Source organism: Streptopelia decaocto (assembly GCF_964273445.1).
Source record: "Streptopelia decaocto genome assembly, chromosome: 13".
Classification (NCBI taxonomy): Eukaryota; Metazoa; Chordata; class Aves; order Columbiformes; family Columbidae; genus Streptopelia; species Streptopelia decaocto.
This window is the reverse complement of record NC_138668.1, coordinates 7,983,618-8,007,078: the sequence shown is the minus strand read 5'-3', so window position 1 is coordinate 8,007,078 and position 23,461 is coordinate 7,983,618. Positions and strand designations below refer to the sequence as shown.

General features: G+C 43.0%; 1 long non-coding RNA gene across 1 annotated transcript; it reads right to left on the bottom strand.

Moving 5' to 3' along the window:
- Positions 1-227: 227 nt before the first annotated feature.
- On the bottom strand, positions 228-8,617 carry LOC309445629. Its single transcript, XR_014185318.1, has 3 exons — positions 8,484-8,617; positions 606-730; positions 228-296 (listed from the first exon to the last, which is right to left on the bottom strand). It is a non-coding gene; the product is annotated as an uncharacterized lncRNA (long non-coding RNA).
- Between the last annotated feature and the right edge of the window lie 14,844 nt (positions 8,618-23,461).

Genomic DNA, 23,461 nt, shown 5'->3' with positions numbered 1-23,461 from the left:
TTGGGGTTGCTATTACCCACAGATGGGAAGGATCCAGCACCTCAGCTTCTCTGATCTAACATTTACGCTAATTTGGACTTCACGCTTACAACCAGCGTTTGGTAACTGATAATAATGATCTTGTCTGCAAGATGCTGAGGGAGCCGAGAAGCCTGAAAGAGTGAAGCTCTTTGAAGTGGTAACCCAGACGCTCATTAAACGCCCTCGTTGGGTTTTCATCCTTCCTCGGGACCTCTGTCTGCAGCTGCTCAATTGTTTCCATTTCTTCCAGACGCACTATTTCATTACAATGCCTCCTGGATTAGATAGAAGAGCAATAATAAGTTTAATTGTTTAATCATTGATGAGGGTAGGCTAAATTAGACACGAATTCAGTTATGTAATTTTGAATATAATATTTCAAGATTGAACTGAGAACGGAGCTGGTCCAAAGCTTGGGCAAAGGAGGCAGGAGCCAGGCCTGGCAGGATGCAGAGGGCACATCTCCTTGTCCAGGGCTGTGGGGACTGGGATGTAGGGGGGGATGGGAAGACCTCAGCCCTGCCTCCAGTTCCCAGAGCCCTCTGGTGCTGGCAGTGCTGGCTTCATCCTTTTCCCCATCTTACCTGGCAGCAGGAACAGAAATCTCAGGTTTTTCGTCCCCTCCTGGCTGCGTCATTTCCCCCATCCTCACCGCAGACCGTGCTGGTAGACACTGGCCAGGGCTAGGACAGCATGAAACATCCCATGCCTAGGACAGCAGGGAAGGAAGAGAGGATCTGGAAATGGGAAGTGTTGCACCTCACTTGTTTCCAAACCCTTCAGCAGCCCCCTGTAAAACTCACATTCACCCCTGCCAGCCCTTCTCTCCCAATAGCTTCTTAAACCCCAGGCATCCCCCCTCCTGCTCTTGCCAGACACTCGTTTCCCTTACTCATCCCCATGGTTGCATCCGGACTTTTCCCCAACCAGGCTCTTTGAAAACTGTGGATCTCCCGGCGAGACATCTCACCTCACCCATCAGCTGCCATTCTTTTCCTACCACCAACACAAAGCTGAGTTTTGCCTCCACTGCTGGCACACTGGGAGGTGGCACTGATCATGATGTCCAACGGGTGAGTGGTGTGGTGACAAGAGACAGTTGGGATGGGAGTTCAGGATCAAGTCTGTGCTCTGGGGTGACTGGTTGTGGGCATCACTGCAGGCGCCTGTGTTTGCATTGCAGCATTCACCCCAGCAAATCACCAGTGGCTGGTGGGGGATGATACCCCAATGAGGATACCTGTAAGTAACCTGTTGGCATTGTAAATGAACAAAAGTCTACAAACATCAGCATAACAATGTAGGCAGAGATTTACATAAATGTATACATTTGATCCATAAGAGCCTCTTGTATTCCGCTCCCCATTTTATTGGCTCTTATATATACTCATATGCTTGAGTTTGCTTTGCTATGAAGGAAAAATAATAAAAGATGAACCTGCAGGTATTATCATTGTTTATAGCTCTCATATATCTTTGCAAAGCAGAACTGGTTATTAGAAAGCCTAGCTACAGAGCAACCTTATCTGCAGCATATAAGATGCTTTTACAAACAGTGTAGTAAATACAGAGTAGTCACACCCCAGCTGTTCCCTGGAATTAATGAACTAACACAAAGCTAAGAATCTGGTCAGTCTAAAATCCAGTGTGGATAGCCTTGCTGATTTACAGTCCTACTTTTGAAATAATTGAGTAATGCTCTGGGACATTTTTCTCTGTAGCCTTTTATTCAGCAGTTTTACAGCCATAAGTAACTGCAGTGAGTTGATGCATCAGCCGGTGCAGCTCAGGACAGCTCCACTGAAACCACTGAAATAATTCCTGTATTACAGTTGCCAGGTTACTTGTAGGAATTAATTTTTGATTCACACTGTGCAGTTGTAAGTTAAGGGTCTTCATGTACGATGAAAATATGCTACAGTCAGTAGGTTAGCGGTGACCTAATAACAGAGTTTCTTGCAGGTATATTTATGTGTCTATAGATTGATATATTTACCTTTTCAGCTACACGGGTGTTTTTAGTTGAATGCTAAATTTTATTTCAGGAGATCAAGAGGTAAATCATATTATCAAATCTTCATGAGAATGAGTAAACCAACCTGTAAATGTGGATCTATTCTGCTACCACTAGCTAGGAAAAGAGTCTTAATTTTAATCTGAAAACCCATCTAGATGGAGAGCTCCAGCGTGCAATGATAAGAGCTGTGATGATTTGCTGGTTTAAGGCAGCAGCAGAGATTAAATTCAATAACACTTTGTGCTATACAACAAAGGTGGCTGTGTTTTTTGGAGTTATTTACATCTGTAGCTCTCAGGTATAGTTGTATGTACAGCATTAAGGAAAAATGAGAATCACGTATAAAGAAGAACTCTTAGAAATATATTCTTTGGTGGAGTGTATGGGGTTGTAGCCTGTCCTGTTGGCACAGAGCACTTGGAAGGCTTCGCTGGGTGCTGTCCCGATCAGTATCACAGCTGCATCGGAGTTGTTCCTATTCCCACCAGTAACAGTTATGAAGACCTTTTCAAATTTGAGCTCGCTTGTCCTTGCATCACCCCTGAAGTAATATTATATCCATTTTACAAATGGGAAGCTGAAGTGCAGAGAAAGTAGATGACTGTCTCTAGCCTCATCCTCAATCAATGTGTATCAAATTAGCTTAATGTCCATCCGAGTGCTCAGATTTGTCTAGAAGAAAGTGTGATCATCACCAGATAATGTCATTCACTTGTCATTATGGTCAAAATGACTGGACAGCATAAAGATATGTTGCTGCTTGTCCTCAGAGCCAAGTCGCTCTAGTTGTGTGTTTCAGTGATGAAGTTTCACCCTACGAGAGATCGAGTTGCCACCAGGTTCAGCTCCCCAGGTTTCAGCTGACGACATTACCTATCTCTGCCCCCCCGTTAGGTGCTATTCACATAGTTTAATATAAGGATAATAAGATGGTCTTTTGAATGATTAATGCTATTTTCTGTAAAACAGCAGGCAGGCTCCCCAGCTCTTATATCCTGTATGACAGATAGATAAGTAAATGCAGTTGCTCCCAGAAGGTCACCTCTGACAAATGCATGACTTTGCCTGCTGGGACAAGGAGTAGTGTGTGTCCTAATAAAAGGAGCAATGAAATGAGAAGAAAAACTCATTTTCAAATCAGAGATTCTGGCTACAAAGCAATTATTCTACATGCTTATAGAAAAGTAACTCCCTCCAGGCTATGATTTTTTGCAGGACTTTGAACCATAGAGGCACTGCTTGTAAAGAAAATATGTGTTAGCTAATCTCCTAATTAGCTAATCAGTTAATCTCATTCTGTGAGTTACAGCACATGGGCCCTAGCACGAAAGACACACCAAAAAGCACCTATGGCTGCTTTCAACACCAACAAGCTGCTTTTGGAAATGTTTGGCTGGGCAATGGTTTCTTTCACCTCTAATAATTCACCATGGACTTTCCCAAAGATTATGTTTTCAAAACCAGACATCAAGAATGATGGGTCAGGTATGTATTTGTGGTAGATTATAAGCTTTTAGAGACTTAATGAAGTTTGTGGAGCTCTTGGTAATACCGCATATTCTTCCTGTAGATTTGTTACCAGGCTCTTTTTGTAATGATAGCCACGCTGTTTGCATATTAGGCTGAAAAGAGAATCAGTAAATCCCCTGTTCAGTAGTGAAGGGGTTGTTGTTGAGCTCATACAGTTTAGATGAGGGGGAAAAAAGGGAATGATGAGTATCTAAGTAACTGCCACAGCAGAAGGTGACAGAAAAGTTCATTCAGAAGCTGCTAAGACACAGACTGAAGCCCAGTCACCAGTGCGTGGGTTGTTGGATGTCTGCTGGAAAGGCAGGCGCTGGCTTAGTCTAGCCACAGCAGTCATGAACGTTCATTCTGTGTTGTTTCCACTATTGCATTTAAACTAGGCTGTTGTTCTTTTGATTGTGTTTTGAGTCCTCCAAAATGTCAAATGTCATGGCTCTAAATAGGAAAGTGCAGGGGAGGAAAAACCCAACCTGGTGCAATTGCGTAGCTGACACAGGGCAGTGAGAGCCACAGGTAAAGGGTAATGAAGAGACTGGGGAAGAGAAGGGTATTGCTGTCCTCAAAATACCCTGCAGCAGATGGGTGATCCCAGTGAAATGAGTGGAAGGCACCCTAACCTACTTGCTTCTCTCTTGATGGATCATTTTAAGTTAATTCTGATGAAGCCCTTTCTCAGTGCTACCTGACAGCTCTGAAATCTGAACTCCTTGTTCTGATTAAATGTAGATGCAGAAGTCTACATCTACTCACTGCTTGTGTTATGTTTCTCCACAATTAGACTCTCCCTAGTATTCTTCTAGGGCAGACAAGTGTACCTTGTTCAGGAATATTTTATGTTCTCAATCAAGCCCTTGGTGTGTCAAAAAATGCGCAGCCCATTTTGGAGCACAATGAATAGACTGAGCAGTAGTCTACGTAAGGAAGAGGATTTTGTGTTTTTCATTAACTTCACCACCAGAGTGTTACTTTGAGTACTTGATATCTGAGGCCAGATCCAGAGTAGATCTCCGTCTCCTGAACTCAGCTGCTTTTCTCGATTCTGTTGCTGTACCGCTTGCTGTTGCCCCAGTGAACAGTGTGAGCAGCATTGAGTGACAGTCTGCACAGGGACAGGGACAGCTGGCTGTGCGAGGTTGCTGTAGGATGGGTGAGTGGGCTGTGGTTATGCTGCTGCTCTCACTGGGTTTGGGATGGCTGTGAAATCCAGTGCGTGAGGAGCATCACTTCAGCTGCAAGCTGTCCCCTGGGAGCCTTCGGCTGTCACAGCTGTCCCCTGGCCCCATGGGAGGGGACCGTGTCCTCCTCTGGATCTTTGACCCAAAGGGCTGCTTCGATATGTATTCTGGGAGTATGAGCAAGATTCAAATCTACAAAGTAAGTTTGAACATGTACAGAAGGAGTCCCTGAGAAAAGCCCTAGTGATGAGCCGAAGGGAGAAGTATCTTCACCATCAGCCTTCTCCCAGGGAGGAGCAGTTTGTGCTTCTCAGAGATCAGTCTAATATATATGACAAGCATGAGGAGACTGTGCTGCTGAGATTAGAGAATCTTTTAACTTTGGGATTCCTGATCAAGGACAGGAGAAATAAAGATTGATACTAAGATGTGAAGTACAAGATTTGAATGAATACCACAAACAGTCGCTAACACGGAAATGAAATCCAATGAAGCAGGGAGCAATATATACCTTCAAATAAGTAAAAGAGTGCATTTCGACAAAAAGTGTTGATCTGATCTCTGATTGTATTTATTTTGCCAAATCGTGTTTAAAGAACAAAAACAAACCTGAGACAGAATAGCTGAAGAATTTTCAAATGGAATGAGGGGTGCTGCAGATGTCTTGTAATTGCTGTTATGTATTCAGCTTGAGTTTCTCTGCATTGAGACATATGTATAAAGACCTGAAGGGGCTGCAGTAACATCTGGATGGTGTTTTGGTGGCATAATCTGCTGGAAAATAGTGTTCTTGAAAGTGAGGAATGATGCTCTGCATATTTTTTTTTTTCTGTGATTTCACTCTACTAGTAGTTTTCAAACAGTGTTAAAATGAAGATGCCTGGTTAATGATCCATCCAGGCTCTTGTGTGAAATTTGCAGTGGTGTTCTCAAGGGTAAAATTCATTAATAACTAATGTTTATTCTGTAAAGTTTCCCAATCTAAAGTCTGACCTGATAGGATCCTAACTCTCTAGCAAGGGTACTGCTACTCTTTGAAGAGAGATTTTGCAGCCTTGATGATATATTGCCAGCTGGAAGGGAGACGTTCAAAGCTAGAAAAACCTGAGAAGCAAAAAAATGTGGAAGCATCCACTTTATGTAAAGCTGATCAGTGCTAACGAGAAGATGGCAAGACCAGTCACCACTCACCCACTGTTTGGAAACAGAAGGTGGGTACCTATCCTGACTTCTATAGCCAGTGCTACAAGCCAGTCCTTTCCACCACAACCAGTGGAGTTGTACCAGCTCACAGTAGATGGTGGTAATGAAACTCAGTTAACATTTGCATTTATTTTTTTCCAGAGTATCACTGGTATAGTATGATATTATTTATACAGAGTGTGCTTGGGCTTAGTGTTTTTTTCCATTTCCAAACTCTGTGTTTTATTTTCAGTAGCAGGGAAACTGCGTCAAATGTATTTACAGCTCATATAATGAGTCTTAAAACTGTAATGCTTCAAGAAGCTAAGAGATAAGTGACATAATATGTGATGAATGAATGAATGCAGCTAGAATGGTTGAACAGCTCTGTAGCAATAAGTCTTCATAGAGAGACATGGGAACCGTGTCTGAGATAAGCCATTTATTTTTTCTGGTGTTTGGAGGGCAAGACTGAGAAGAGACTGTAAGATCATGAAATGGACTTTTTCCCAGTCTGTATCTCTGCCCCCAGTTTAAGGTCACAGGGACCTGATGTGTCACGGCGCTGACAGCGGCTGGTGATCCCAGCTGAAATATCTGGCAGAGTTGGTGCTGGCAGTGGCTCCTAAGTGGGGGGTGAAATGAGGGATGGGTGATAACCACTGGGGTCCTTTCCAAAGGAGGCGCGAGGATGTCCCAGGTGTCAGCATCTGTGTCCCACCAGATAGATGTAGTGTCAGAGACTGGAGGGACTTTTGCTACAAACTGCTTGGAGACAGTAAACTTGAGTACTTTGGTCAACTGTAAAATAACGATGAGCTGCCAAAGTGTCCAGTCTGAAAAGTGCTGACGTGATTCTCAATTGCAGCAATTAAAATATTATTTGTGATGATGGGGAGTCGTTATACTATAGTATAAGAGATTGGCAAGTTCTCTTTTAGAATAATCACAAATACAAGAAAATGATAGATTAGCTCAAATTTGAAAGCATCAATGTTTTAAATAAACTAAGAAATCTCACGTCTGTTAGGCTCCTCAAGGACAAGGCTCATTCACAGTCAGTGGGGCTCTGTCCAAAAATCCACATTTCTCATTTATTACAGAACATTTCTCAACTCTGTTAAATTAGCCTCTAATTAGAGGTCAGGCTTTTATAAACTACATATACTTAGGAAAATAAAAAGAGGCAACCTACAGTAAGTCATCTTGAAAGACAAAGTTGGAGGAAAAAATTAATGTTTCCCTATGTGCAGAAAGTATTACAACAATTTATCTTTTCATGTCGTAGTGAACCTCCAGGAAGGATGTAAAGCAAGGAAAAATAATGACAATGCCAGATATTAAGTTTAGAATTGTAGCACTTCATTTATTAGACAGTAGAAATCAAAATGTCTTATTTTGTCTGGAGGCAAATGACTTAAAAGAATCCCTGTAATGGTTTATTGCACTGGTAAACATTTTAGGAAGCTCTGTATGGGGAATTTTATAAGGAAATCAGTTAAATTAAATTTTGTGTAAAGAACTCATCACTTAATGGCTCTTTAGAGAGCCTACACACTGTGGGATTTTAATAAATATGAAAAATAGATTTTTAATTTTTTTTTTCCCTGCTTAATACCTAGGACCCAATAATTACCTTGCTACTAAGGAAAAGCTATGAAAATAGGAGACCTGCCTTTCCAGGAAAACTGAATAGGCCATAGAGTCCACTTTTCCTAGGCATGAATTACCAGGGAGTAACACAGAACGACTGAACCTGTAGAGTACATCCCCATATCTCTTATTGTTCATGTAAAACCTCTGCATATATGTGACACATTCATGCGTGTCAGTTTAGGAATGTTTGCAACTGTTTGTGTACATCTTTAGAAGTAGAAGTGAGCACAAAGCTGCGTTGTCAAATTCTGCATTTGCCTACATGGGGAAATTCCCAGTTTTGCATATGTGAATGTTGAGTATATTCAGTAAAATATTTAGACTCTTCATCTATCAGGTCAAGAGGAGCCAATAGTAGCATGATATCACGACCAGTATGACGCAGTCAGTAAAATCTCATTTACTATGGAGGGAAATATTCTTTCGTGCTGCTTGAGACAGCGCAGTTCGCATGCAACTGAGAAGGTATTTTTTGCATCCACAGTAGTGCCCTGGCACTTACACAGATCAGGCTGACGGGCGCAATGTTTGCGTGTGTCCAGTCCTTTGAGCACCAGGACTGTTACCAGCCTCAAGTCAGGAAACTGTACTGAGAAGGTTTCCTGTTCTCAGGCCTAATCATCAACTGGAGCAGATGCAACAAAAATACCATTAAAAAGTCATTTTACATCAAGAGCTGTATAAGAAATCTATTTACATGCAATTGCATGAATAATTCCAATAAAAAGATGAAGAGAAAGAAGAAGCCAACCAAAACTATTGTAATGGTTTAATATCCCATTACCACAGTTCATAGAAATGGCATCATACACAGTATCGAAACAGAGGAAAGACATGAGCCATTAAGCTGCATTCAGAGCTACAACTGCAACCTCCAAGTTTAAATAAAACATATTGAATCTTACCTTCTGCAGGTGTAAATCAGTCTTGCTGTACCGTTGTCAGCAGAGCTGTACCCGCTTACAGACGCCAAGGATCTGTCTCATTAGGTTCATCTGACACACTGTGCTGGTAACCATGTCTTTTGCAAGCTCTACAGTTATTGCTGCCAAAAACTTTTCAACCTTGAGAGAATAAAAGAAACGTGTGACAAAACAATTGTACTTTGGGGATAAAGCATCTCCTAAAAAAAAAAAAACAATCTGTTTTTCTCTGTCCAGATGCCAAATGCTTCCTCCCACATAAGCAATTGGAAAGTCTCATTTGAGCAACTTCTCATGAATAGGATAACTGTTGTGAAAAATATATGGTCTGAAAGCCCATTGTAAGTATTTAAAGCAATCTTTCCTCAGACCCAAGGGGAATAGCTGCCAGCCTTCTCTCACCAGCAAGTTGTGGCTGATTGTGTGGCTGCCGGTGACACAGGCAGCCATTTGGAAAACAAACTTTTGTCCTGTCTCTTCCTGCTAACACCCACCACGCCAGAGCTCTCAGACCAGCTGCAAGGCTGATCATCTGCCCATTTCCTCCTCATGGTCAGACCCAGGATATTTTTAAATAGTAAAGAGTATTTCTGTAGGTCAGTAACAGAATTTAATAAATAACAGAATGCTCATATAATTCTCACGGGTAGAAAAAAGTGCCTGAGAGGTAGCGCTGTCCTCGTTTAGTGATCTGAGACAAGGAGACATTTAGAGCTATCGGGTCAAAATCTCCAGGAAAGGTGGGGTAAGGTCAGAATAGCGGCCGTGTCTGCTGTTCCCAGGGAAATCATACTCTTCTATTAGCTCTAGCTTAACTCGACCAGACATCACAAAGATAAAGCAATTGGAGAGAAATGCTGGAGGACAACTTGATTGAGCAAGGAGTTACGCTAGAAACTTGCTGGAATCACTGAAAAACAAGAGGAGAAAAAGATGAGAGCGGGTGTAATAGGGATCCGGGAGTAGCAAAGACATTATTGAAGGACTATGTCTCCAGGTGCACCCTGGAGGGAAAAAGTAAATAAGGACATATTATCCTAACGGTGGCATGTAATTTAGCAAAAAGGCTCAGAACAGAGTTATCCCATTGCTAAACCACAGTGGTGAACAACGGGAGGTGAGAAACTCCATCAGGAGGGCTGAGTGCTGGGCAACAACACCTTCTGCCCTCTTAAGAACACCTGTACGAGCAATCGCGGCTCTGGAGTTTGTGCTCACGGCTTACTGGCAGGGGAAAAGCGTTTGGAGGTGGCCACAAAACAAGCTGTAAAGTCCGTCAGGCTGGTGTTTGTCTGCGCTGCCGGGACACGAGCGTCTCCCCCAGGATGGAGCCGTGTGGCCCTGTGTTGGTACAGCAGGGGCTGAGTGTCACCGCCTGAGCGTGACGGGCATGGATGGGGACATTTGGTACTCTCAAAAATAGTATCTCTGGAAAATAACGTCTGTGGAAAAATAATACACTCTGCTGTTCAAATTTTAGAGTGACAGATAATTGATGTTTTTACCTTGTCGTTTAAAATTGAAGTAAAAAGTTTAATCTATTTTTGTCATCTGATGTACAGGACTTTTATGTGTTAAAGGCTCTGTAATTGTAACAATTATATAGCTAGAGAAGTCCTGATCTGTCCCTATTGATTTTAAGTTTAACTTACTTTTACACTGTGGGTGAGCTTCTTCAAAAATCAATATTTTTACATTTTGACAAATCTACTGCAAATGCATTGTTTTACCTATCAATCCTTGACTTTTGAGTACCAGTTAGATATATTTAAAAAACAAAAAAGAAAGCTAGTCAGCATAAAACCTTCCCTATTTACTTAAAGTTGCTCCCAGTAAGTCTCATTGAACATATATGGCGTATGGTCTCTGCTAAGTGATCAGGGTTTGAATTGAAGCTCTTCCTCGAAATTATGGCATTGTGGGATATCTTTTACCTCAAACTGGGTAATTTAACAACAATGCTAGGGAAAAATTTCCCAGTCGATTAAAATTTAAATGCTCATTGGAAGTACAGATGACCACTCGCATCCTCATTTTGCAGGCAAAGGAAAAAAAGGCCTGTCAAGGTGGTAGGAAGGCTGTGTAGCAGATAAGGAATTTTCTCCAAGTGGATGTGCAGCCTCAGGCACTGTTTGGTGGAGCACATCTGAGAGTTTAGGACCAAAATTCCTCCCAGTCCTAAAAACGCAATGTTGCCTTTGTAGACCGTCTCTAAAAGTTCTGCTTTGTTGTTTCACGGAAAGCTGTGGATTTTGCCATTGACTTCAGCAGCCACAAAGACAATTCCAAAATATTTTTGTACCGTAGTTTTAAAAATGTTCTGCTTCCATTAAAGCTTCCCTTAAGCAACATTAACTTTTGTGACCAGCACTTAGCAGGTCATCTTGGGTCCCACTGACACTGGCAGGATTAAGCAGGGTCTTAATTTTAATAATGAGAAGCTGTCAGACAAATAATTTCTATTGCTGTTTATTCACAAATGTAAATTCCTTTAACAGTCATTGAGGGCTCTGAAGGACACCTGTTGTTTTTTAATTTCTTCCAGCAAATGCATTTATTATGATTATGTGGCTTTTGGAGTCAACAGCATGTCCCTGCCTTTTACAGGGAGCCGCGCTGGGATGATGATGGGCACCTCAAACCCAGTTAAATCTGCCCAGGCGGCAAATATTTGAGAGCCCTACACACGTTTCTCCTTAGGACGGGTTCGCTGGCCATTTCAGGGAGAGGTAGAGACCAGGAGCCTCTGCTGCAGCTCTCACTGATTGCAGCTGAAAGATGGCCAGGAGCTCACGGCATTCCTCAGACACAGGAGCCCATTCCTGTGTCCCACCTGAGTGAGGACGAGGTTGAGGAAAGCTCCTGCTGCAGCCCCCGAAGGTGCTTTTCACTGGCCCCATTCCCTTGCAGGGGTTGCAGCCTGGGAGCTGGTACATCCCAGCCAAGCAGGAGATCCTTGCCTTCAAAGCCAGGGAGAGGGTGTCCCCCTGACCCCCCTCACTGAAACAGCCTTCCTCCCGCTAGCAGGGGCTGCTCTCCTAATGAAGTGACAATGTCAGGTGAAGTCTCTCCCGCCTCCCTCCCGTGCCCTGCTGCCAGGCTTCTTGCGGGAGTGCGCAAAGGCAGAAACTGCCTTTCAAACAGAATGAATGCTGATGGCACATAATGCTTATTGTGAAACCCGTGCTGTGTCTGATAGCATCACTTTTGATAGTTACACTCAGTTGTCCATTATTCCTCATGCTTAACCAGCAGTAAGAGTGAGTGCTCAAGAACATCATAGAGGGTAACACAAGGTAAGGTGCAGGCTTGTTGTAAGGAGAGAGTGAACCAAGAGCATGAAATGAGCAGTCTGGAGCCCTGCAAAGTGAGGCTCTGGAATACATATTGCTATTATTTAATGATAGTATTAATCCAGCCAGACAATTTATTGCTTCCTGCTCTTATCCCACCCTGTAGGCCATTATCAGTCTACTGCATAGAGTTGGTTGCTTTGGAAAAGTTTTTCCATCCAACAGAGAAGACAGGAAAAACAGCCAGAGGTTACTCTGCAGCTCCTCAAATGCCTTGTGGTGTCGGTCAGTGCACTGAGCTGTCCCTGGGGACACAGGGTCTTGCTCTGTAGCTGTGGAGGACGCAGTCGTGGAGCCCTCGCTCCCGGTACTGCTGGAGACAGTACTGGCTCTGAAGTCACTGGGCTGCCAAAATACATCTATTTCCCTTTCAGTGTTGAGATGCTCTTAATGGAAGTTATAGCGACTTGCTAATAAGATCCCATTTTTCTTTTGAGATTACAGGCAAATGGCTTGATTTCTTGCTTGAGAAGGGCGCCTGGGGTGCCCCCAGTCCCATTTTTCAGTTCTGTAATCCCAGAGGTCTTGCTTTGACAAGTAAGAATGGGGAGAGCTTTCCCTATTTCTAGAGGCCAAGGACACCCCCAGGCATGAGCTATGCATGAAAATCTTGCTTTTTTGTTCCTTGTTGTCATTTCTCCTGATCGTTAGCCTCCATGAGCTGGGCATCAACTACCTCTTTGATTTAGGGGATGGGGATCACTTGTCTAATGGTGTAATATTACCCTTTTGATAGTTACTATTATCAGCTATATATAAAATGATAAGAAGACAGTGATTAGACTGCTGTAGTATGAGTCATTTATATTTTATTGCTTGTATCCAATCGCATTGCTGTTTTGTAGGATTTCCTGGACCCTCTTGAAAGCTGTGAACAGTCCAACAGTTTCACATCAAGCTGTGAAGTGCTATACTGCTGAGACTATGCGATACATCAGATGAAAAATAAGAAATGCTCAGGGCATGAGCACCTCAGTGCTGAACTATGACACCAGGAGTTAAAATCTGGAGATAGTTAAGAAAGGCATAACCATGCTTTTGGGTTTATTTCCCACTCCAAGGACAGGATGCTATTCATACTGTTGCCCTTTTTGTTTTTAGATGCAAGCCTGAATCAAGCCAGAGATCTTGTTTTGCTGTGACGTTAAGCAAGTTTTTTCTTTTTTTTTCCTTAAACAAAAAGTCTCAGCTAAGTAATTCTGACCATTTAATTGGAAAATACTCTGTACTGTTCTTGCTGACCCCTCTGAACAAGGCAACATTATCACCAACATGCAGAACAGTCCCTGGCAGAAAGCACACATTCAGAGTATCTTTAATAGAGTACAAATAAAGGGGTGGGAGTGAACTTTGGGGTGCTCTTGCAGTCATGCCATCTTTTCCTCTGAAAGTGCATGCCCTCTGCCTGCTTCCAGGGAAACACCAAATTGCATTATCAGCTGCTCTTCACGCACAGAACCAGTGCAGAGATTAGAGTACGTGACAGCATCAATTGTTTGTTCTGCATTCAAGAATATCATTCTCTGCAGATGTCCCTTATCTTGTATATATATTGGGTCAGTACATTCAAGTAATGCACAGAAGTGGAATACCTGGGGTGGAATCCAGACTGGGAAGCACTTGGCACAGGCTGAATCACAACAGAGCTATAAAAAGGCCTTTTCAGCAGTGCTGGACAGTAAAGCCAGGAAGAATACAATTAGTGTGATGTAAAATTCACCAGTTTCTGCTCAGTGCTTGGAAACTTACTGGATGCTTTCTTGAGCTTTGCTTGCTAACTCTTTCCTCAGGACGGAAAGCTGTTTTCCTGTCCCTTTGGGTCGAAGGACTGCCAGTACCTGCAGCCAGCTGGGGAGGGATAGTGGTGGTGGCACTTTGCTGGTGCCGCCTGGACGTGTGGCACATGGGGACCCCTCTCCCCCAGCCCTCGCTGACCCCACAGTGCTCCAGCCAGGCCAAGACCTCATCTGCAGCATCCTCAACGCAAACATCGCCATTCCTTTAAAAAACGGTGTGACACTGAAACATATGAATTCCCAGGGAAAAAAGGTGTTGCTTTTTTGTGAAAATACTGGTCATTGCTTTTAGGTTAATGTCTTTCATGAGAAGGGTTTTAATTCCAGAATGCAGAAAACACCTTGAAGGTTGGTAGCATTGCTTTTTGTTATGAATGTTGTACCTGATTGTTAATACTACAGGCTCTTGCTCTTCTGTCCCCAATGGGGCACAAAGCATCACTTTCGTCATTAATAGGAAACACGCAGTCATTTTCTATGCATAGGGGAAGCACTTTGTTCTCAGGAAAAGATGAATTATGTAGTCCAAACAGGTGACACATAGTAGATGTTGTTGCTTTCCATAACCTGAGATGTAACCCAGCTGTGCCCTTTGCTTTTGCAGATGTCAGCCGTACCATCTGCTGCTGAAAAAAACCCAACAAACCAACGAAACCAAAAACAACAAACAAACCAAAACAAAAACATGCATCACTGTGGAAACACTGAGCAGTTCTGTGGTCTTTTCTGCACTCTCCTCAGGCTATACATTTTTAAATAGTATGACCTTTATTGATTCTTACAAAGATGAACTGTGCAAGATGGAAAACCTGAAAAGTATACTGTTGGAGTTTCCTTTTAGGACAAAGAATACAATCACATTACAGAATGTTAAAACTAGAAGAGATGAAATCAGTTAATTTCCTCTGAAAACATTTGGAAGAGTTTTGGAAAAATGGAACGGATGACAAGAAGACACAGAAATCTGATCGGAGAGACAGTGGGCTGGGAGGAAGACTTGCTCCATTGAAGTCAGAGGTAGATTGGCATTGCCTTTGGTGGAATGAGGATTTCATTGACTCTCATGTCTAGTCCACCGCGATGTTACAGCCTTGTGCCTGGGGAGAAGTTGTGTTTCAAAATCCCTGTCGCTGCCGTAGGTGCTGGCTGCTGGGCACTGTGGGCAGGTGCTGGCTGGGAAGAGTCATTCCAAATGGCTCAAAAAGGAACACAAGTGTCATGGTTTAGCAGATAACCAAATAGTACAGAATGCTGGAGAGCACAGCGAGTAGTTTTAACTCCACAGTCTTGTGCTGTTCTTGGCTACTGCCAGCACGAAGTGTACTACCAAAAAAAGTGTGTAAGTACTCAAAGGAAACCAACCAAATGTAACTGGACCATATAACTATTCTTCCTTAGTTTCAGATTTTCAATGTCTACATTATTCTGGGACTAATAGCAGCAAAATTTGTTTCTGCTCTTGCATGGCTTTTAGGTGCAAACTCTATTTAAGTAAGTACAAAAAAGTCTAGTCTTAACAAACCAGCTTTCCTAATTTGAAGGGGTTGGAAGACAAATTAAAGAAGTACAGTACTGCTTTGTGTCACTGTGAAGCAGCAGGTGTCTTCAAACAGCCCCAGTGTCAGGTGGCGCAGACTCCCTGAAGAAAGACAAAAACGGGAAGATCCTGCTAAAAATAGGAAAACCGGGACTTGTGCTATTAGACCATTAGTGTGGCTGGTCCGAGAGGGGCTGGCTGCTGTGTTTTTCATCAGCGTTGCCTGCAGCCTGCACATTCCTTATGGCTGACAAAGAACCGAGAGAGTTTCCTGCGTCTGGTTAGGTGAAGGCTGTTTGCAGAAGTTATGACACTTAAATTTGGGAGGGATATTTCTGAGGCTGTTTCTGGGAGATGATTTAATGTAATAGTAAATGAAACCACAGACTCCTCCAGAAAAGAACATTTGATGTGTAACACACACAGCTGCTGATGTAAACGTTTATGAAGAGTTTGTTAAGTAGGTAGCATTGCCTGTATGGCAATGCAGAGATTATACTGCTAGTGAAAGATATGTTATGATATAAAAATCAGCAGCAGAAGAATGGGTGAGACTGGTGCCAGAACAGGACCACTGCTATGACAAATGTAGTGCCAAGCAAGTCCAGTAAGTAGAAAATCCATTAACTACATATATTCACTGTTAGTGGCATATCTTGAATTTGTCATTTTAAGGTGCTATTAAAATTAATGCTGTCCTGAGAGGTACTCTTGGAACTATGTATAAAATTGCCTAATTAGTCTAAAAAAAAGCTCCAATGAGAAGGCTTGATTTTGGGAGAGAAGCAGTGAGCAGTTAAGTATGCCACCAGGCACTTGTAACATGGACTGTCCTTGGAGAAGAACGCGTTGTCTCTGATTTCTGAGAACTGCCTTGCAGCAGGAACTGAGGTAGGAACTCAAGATCATATCTGCAAATCTTTCAATTTTCAAAGGTATTATTTTACTTATTAAAAGGGCATTTTACTGAATGGATTCATACCACAAATCAGTGGGTTGATTAAATGAAATAAATTACCCTTTTATTGAAACTCTCTTTCATTTACAGATGCAGACCCTGCAATCACTGGTCACTAGTTTCCATGTCTGTGATTTAATCTGACAGTGAAACAGGGAATCCCTGATATTCATCTCTGGCAAAACAAATGCAAACATTTTTCAGATCTCTCTCTCTTCTTCCCATCCAGTCCACTGTAGGACACAGAAACATATTTAATGATCTGGCCATGTGCTGTGGGGTCTAAACCTTTGGTCCCACTGGGCTAACAGCTGACAGGAGAGACCGTCACCTTTTAGAAGACAGAATGTTGTCAGAAATAAAGAAAAAAACGCAGGCAAGAGCTGGCACAGAGCATTCTGCATGCACTGAGAGGGAAGTGTTAGAAATGCCAGAAGACGCAGGCAGAAGGATGCAGGGAGCAAACAGAGCCCTCCCCAGGTCCAAGATGTGGTAACCAGACCTTTCCCAGGGGAGGTTGTTCTCTGGACTGCACTGGTTGGGAGGGACAGAGCTGAGCATTCCTGCAACCCAGACGGAGCCTCTCGTGTCCCTGCACCTTGAGGCTCTGCTCTTGGGTCTGTCCTCCCACCATCATGGTTCTGAGTGTTCAGATTTGCTGGCAGTAAATCCACAGCAAGGCCTATAGGTGTAATTTTCTTCAGTACCCAAGTCAGTAAGTAAAATCACAGCTTGGTATTGATTTTATGTTCTGCTGATAATGAATTTGGGAATCCTCTGGGATTAGGTAAACATGCTGACACAGAGCCATGGGGTAGGCTCCTGTGTTCCTTTCTTGCAGCAGCTAGCCACTATTGACACACGCATTTTTGTTACAATGATGTATTAAAATTCAATATGTGTGTCTTGTCTTATTTAAAACAAGCCAGGGGGGTTGATGTGGGGAGGAGGGATGAGATTGGCCTGTTAATCCTTATAAAAGGAAACCTATTCAAATGAGTAATTTTATAAACTACTGAGCAATTGTGCTGAATAAGAAGCGAAGCCTACTGCTATTAGCTTTGGCAATAACAGGCTGCTTTGATTATTACAGCCACTGCGAGGGAATACCTAGCAGCAGAAGCTGCCAGTGAACCGCATAGACTTTGGGCAAGAGATCTTTTCATATGTAAGTCCAGGGAAACATTTCCTTTAATAAAAAACAAAACCAAATTCCTACCACATTCAAAGCAAAACTATGCTGCAAAAAAAATGTTACCATCCATGCTCTAACTAATTAAATGATCCTTTTTTTTCTGCTCTGAGGTATACATTGCATGGTATGAACTCACCATAGCTCCATCCACCGCCGTGTAATGCTTAAAATATATACAGCAGAGTTAGAGATACAAAAGAAAGGGAACGTACACCAGGAGACCTAGAGGCGGCTCCTGGAGTGTCAGATCCTGCCTCCAGCAGACACTGTCACAGCCCCTTCCCCTGCGAGCACAGGGACACACAGGACAGGAACCCCACGTGAACAGCTGCAGTAAGTATAGAAACCATTTGAGAACCAACTTTAATAGTTAAAATTTAATTTTGGTACTTTGGTGTTTTTAATATTACCTGATTCTTGCTTGTGGAAGGCAGCACTTGTAACATTTGCAAAGCTCCCACAATCCTCAGAATTTGCTTGGATGGTGGTTTTGAAGGCATGTGCTGCTAATCAATGTGTTAATGATTTCTTCCATGCTGTAATCCATCATTTTATCACAGCATACAATTTAGCAATTTGCTTATGCTAATTACTACAACAGCCGGAGCAGTTCTGAGCACAGCTCTGGGCTACGGCTAGAGAAATGTTTGCCGTGTTATTTACATTTCCTTCATTTAGTGTGGGGAATGCCCAGAATCCAAAATACATCAGGAAAAATTTACTTAGATACCAAAGATATGCATTTTGCAATCGGCAGGTTTCTCTCTGTGACCACTGCAAAGGAGCCTTAAGGAAAGCTGCTCTCACCTCCTGAACGCGCTGCCCTCCCAGGCACCGATGTGGAGCGGAGACAGCCAGGAACTGGAGGTAAAAGGGGCTTCTTGCGCTGCTGCTTGTACCCCAGTAAATGTGTTCAGGCACCAGGGCTGTTAATCACAAGAGCAAAGCGGTCTGAGAGATGGCAGTTTGGCAGACAGAGCACTAGGCAGCACCACATGTAGGCTTTGTTTTCTATCTGTTGTTGTATGGCCTGTTTAGGCTGCTTTGACCTTTTTGAACGCGGGAAGCATTGCCAGGGTGTCCTGCTTGCCTGCGCATGTTCCTTGCTGAGGGATTTTAGTTATTACAGCAGAGGTGGATGGTTTTGTGTGCCTGGGGGAGCTGCCAGGCAGGATACCGACAGCAAGACACCCCTCTCCCTTCAATTCTGGGGAAAACCAGCACAAATAGAACACAGAATATCCACATTGTCTGGGGAAGTGTCGGCTGCTCTCCCGCATGGACCTCTGCATCTTGGGGAGCGCATCAGTCAGTCGCCCAAGAGAGTGAGCACTGGGCGGGTGTTTTGCAGGGCAGATGTGGCTGGAGGACATTTGAACCAGCTGCCCTGCCTCTGGCCTTACTGGGAACCTGAAGGCAACATTGAAATTGCAGCCTGTCACAGAACAGTAGTTTTCAACCTCTGTCAAAGTTGTCCTCTTAAAAGTAGCACAGAAGACTTTCCTGACAAGGCCATTACTGCTGAAAGGACAAAGGGAAAGTAGTTAATCGGCTGTGTTCAGAACTGGGTTATCAAATTAGCTTCAGCCACTTTCAATTACAGAATCTCATGGTTTTGAAATGAGCTCTAAATGAGGGGCTATAATTCTTTGTCGGCAGTGAGCAAAAAGAACATAATCATCATTATTTAACAGAGGCCCACAGTCTAGCTAGCTCCAGGATAAGTTCGTCCAAGAGAAGAAAGGATTCGGTTGGCATGAACAAGGCAAAAGATTATCAGCTGGCCAAGCTTCAGTGCATTTCTCCATCCTGCGGCTATGGAAGTGACCTTGGGAGTCATCCAGGAGGGATTTACTCCCAGAGCCATCTGAACCACTAGCTAATGAAACATAAATACCAGAAAAATTAGAGCAGTAGGGGTTGTCCCAGGCAGGCATCATTCACAGAATCGCTTTGTTCTGAATTTCACTTTGCCTGAAGAGTGTAATTGTTATTATAATGGCGGTGTTAAATTCTACCTGTCTGGTGGCTGTTGGGTGTCACTGCTGCTCTGTACCACAGTATCAAGGGGAGAGAAGAGTTGGGCTCATGCCAATAGAAAGTTCGTTTGTAGGATCAAGTCAAGGCAGTGACTGAGACCTCTGAGGCTGTCTTCCAAAGATGGTCCTTTAACAACATGCACAGGCAACATCAATGAAGTTGTCCAGGATTCTTGGTCTCTGAGGGAGCTGCTGATGACATCCAGATTGTTTTTCAGTGCATAGTCCAGAGCAGCTACAGTGACATAAATTGCAAGGACATCATGGTCATGCAGGCATTGGTGGGCCACCAAGGGAGATCAACAGACATCTTGGCAGGCTTCATTGCACACTTCATGACATCTACATTCTCTCTGTAACTCAGGCTCAGAAACAAGTTTAAATACATTAAGGAGGCTGAACTATGGTCTCAGTTTTTCTCAGTGCGTCCGTCTGTAAATGAGAGACCATGGTTCTTCTCTATATCTCAGGATGGCAGCTGCAAGTGTCAGTGTGAGCGGTTGAGATGGAGTCACAGAAGCCAGCATAGGCTTGTGTCCGTATGGAAGTGAGTAGGCAGTATATGGTGCTATGGAGGTATATACCACAGGAGCTAGTCTGCGCTGATCCCCCACTGCACACTCCTAACACAAAGTAAGTGTGGGGTCATCTGTCACATCTTGAAAGTAAATTCCAGTCTGGCCTATCTCACAGGAACCTATGTAATTACTTAACTCTAGACTGACACATCTGCCTTAGGAGCTTACACTACCCCTGAGGTAGTGGAGAAAGAGGTGTCACCAGATTATCACAAGGAGGGGGTAGGAAAGCAAGTTTTGGGCACTGTCATACATTTTCAGGAAGATTTTACAGAACAGATGGACAATTCAAAGACCATTTTCCTCCTTCTGTTCACTGGATTTCAAAGGTCAAATTTACTGCCTTCTGGCTGTTGATAAGTTTGGCCCAAATATCTGGGGCAAAATTCTGTCTCTGCTGAAGTCAAGGGAGTTTTGCCATTTATTTCAACAGGTCATTGATTCTTTGATTTTTTTTCTGTGTCTCTGAATCAACATTGCCCTCAGGCAATGCCCACAGTCATGAATACACACACCAATGAAAGTGGCAGAGAAAGAAACCATTTCTTTTCAAGTCCCACAGCTTTTATTAATTTGTTCAGTCCTTGTTCTGTACATTTATTTTATTTTCAACAAGATTTCTACTCTATGCAAGTTACAAAATGGGTAGCTGGGGAAAACTCGTGCCATTTCACACTAGATTTGTTGTTGCTGATGCTGTCAGAAATTTAGACATTGACTTCCTTGTTTTACATGACAGTTTTGTGGGTTTATTCTGTTCTCCACCATAAACAGAGTTTCACTGACAATGCCTAATAACTGCTGAAATTGCTGTGAAGTTTTCATTGGGAAACATCATAATATTATATCTGAAAATGAAATTATTGTAAACAGTGGGAATATGGAGGTCAGTCAGGTGTGTAGCCTAAGACTGTATCACAAAAAGGTGCAAAATATCTCCCTAATGGATGCGGTGCTTGACTAAAGGTTATAGAATTTGCCCTCAACTTGCTGATCAGAATGACAAAGAACTCTCATTTTTTAAAAAAATTAATAGGAAATTAATGTTCTGATTAGCCCTGGAGTGGAAGGATCTCTTTCCTCATCAAAGAGATGAACATTGAGAAGAACAGCACATAGTTTGGGTGCACTGGGGTAGGACCCTGTGATGACCATCAGTTTCATTCAGGTGTTGAATGAACAAACAGGATGTTGGTTCACTCCTGGCTTTGTCTTCAGGGTCACGTGCTGCTCTCATGCCTTGGTTTCACTTCCATTAAATGGACTTTGATTGTTTGCCTTTGTTGTGGATTTTTTCAGTGTTGGCATTTAGGTGTTACACACTTCAGAGGAAAGAGAGAGAGTCTCGGGCCCTTGATTTTGTCAGGTCCACTTAGCCGTGCTATGAATCAAAGTGTTATTAATTGTAGACAGTTCTGTATACATCTGTCATGCCCCAAAGTGCTAGTTGGCTCTTAGAAAACCTGTTATCAACACTCTTAGGGCATGGAATATAGTTTCAATTTCAGACTCTAGTTAGAGACTGGAGACCATTAGCAAGCCAAAATATTCTCTCAAGGGATCTATGAAGTTCTCTGGAGTTTCTCTTTGGCTTTCAGCAGAGAGGAATCCCACTACCTCCCCTGGCCTCCACAACCACGGTACATCCGTGCCCTTGTGCATGGAGTGCAGCACACGTGCACCCACAGTCTGCAAGAGGAATTAGCACTTCAGTGCGCAAAACAAAGGGGCAGCTGGTGTGGCTGTGTTATGTTTACACACCTCATTCACCCAAACCTCTGCTAAATGGTCTAATGAAATAAGGTGTTCTGAGGGAAAGCCCATTTAACAGAATAACAAATCCCATTAAGCTCAGTGGGGCTGGAAATCTACTGCATAATATAATAAATTAACTCTGAATTTGTGGCTTTGAACATAAATTTCCAGGTCTAGACTGATATATTTTTAAGCTTACATGTAACGTAGCTAATCAGCTCAGCACTAGTTTTCCTTCGGATACATTTTGCTCGTAGTTTTTCTCCTTTTTCTGTAAGAGCAGCAGCTTTATTGCTCTGTCCTGCTACAGAAGGAAGAGCTGTCGTTACTCGAACTGCAGCAGCACTTGTGCGTTCGTGTTCAAGAGCAAGGCCACAAGATGGAAGGTACCACCCTGACCCATAAGTAAAAGACTGTCCCTGTCCCACAGACTTTGCAGTCTAAGGCGCTCTAATACAGTCCACAGATCCAGAGATCAGGGAGAGGAGAAATGCTGTCTCTGAGTGACACAGTCTGCTTCGCAAAAGTCATTTTAGGCCAGGAAACAGAACGGCTATGTATGACTTGGTACAGGGCCCACAATAATAAGCCAGGAGACAGGTTTTACTGATCTGGAGGTAATTCAGCACTAATGTGGCTACGCAACATCCAGGCCAGATCTGGCGTGCCCACTGCACTGCGGGAACCTACTTGGGGCCTGTCCAATATCTCAGCTTTAGGCTTCGTCAAGCAGCGTAGACATATGTTGTCTCCAGTGCAGCATGCATCGACTCTTGTCTTTAAACAGTCTTGCTGCCATGCTACCTGAAAGATACAGAATAGGCAACACAGTAAGATCCTGGTAGAATTAATTTGAGCAACTTGCCCTTCGGTTGTTGCTTCTGACTGATCACAGCTGCTACATGGATTAAACAGTGAAGTTGCCAAATCAAACTACTTGAGTAAAAGCTGAATTTCCACCCTGTGAAGCCAGAATGCATCCTGCAAAGCTCTTGACTGACAAGGCAACTCAGTCAGGTTATATAATTGGCACCCTCACAAGCTTTTCATCTTTGCCTGAGTGGTACTCGAAAGGAGTGAAGTTCTCTCCTGCCCTTGAAAATATCAATGAAACTCAAAGAGAGTGCTTGCTGCTGAATGTCTCACTGATCACAAGAAGCCAAGGGCACACTGCCTCACCACCAACAAGAAAAGAGTTTCTGGAAAGTCAATCCCCTTCCTCTATTTTTTTTGTTGTTTGTTTGGTTTGGGTTTGGTTTGGTTTGGTTTTTTACATCAGTGATTTTCAGGAGCATTCCCACCAAAATTATGTAGATCCTTTGGCTCCCTAATTCCTATTCTACGTGACGTAAGAGCTCCAGATTGGGAGGCTGTTTCTTTACAGCTCATACGCGGGAGTAGCTGAAACGCACTTTCTGCCTTTCCCTAAAAAAATTCCTAAAAATGACAGTCACCTTTGCCCATAGCATTCACCCCACCCTGTTGTTTATTGTCTCTGCACTTCTGCCACTTGACAATTTGGCAATTTCCATATTGCCATTCTAAATAGTAAGTATTATCAATGTCCAAAACAATGAAGGTGCATTTTATAGCTTGTTGAAGAGATGGAAGATTCATGGAGACTATTTCTTCTTGTGCGTGATTGATTCACAGGCTGCTTTGACCATGGGTATTAAAATTGGAATCAAACACATCCATATTTCTGAATGTATAAAGCAAAGATGAGCTCTCATGGGTTGTACTTACAGC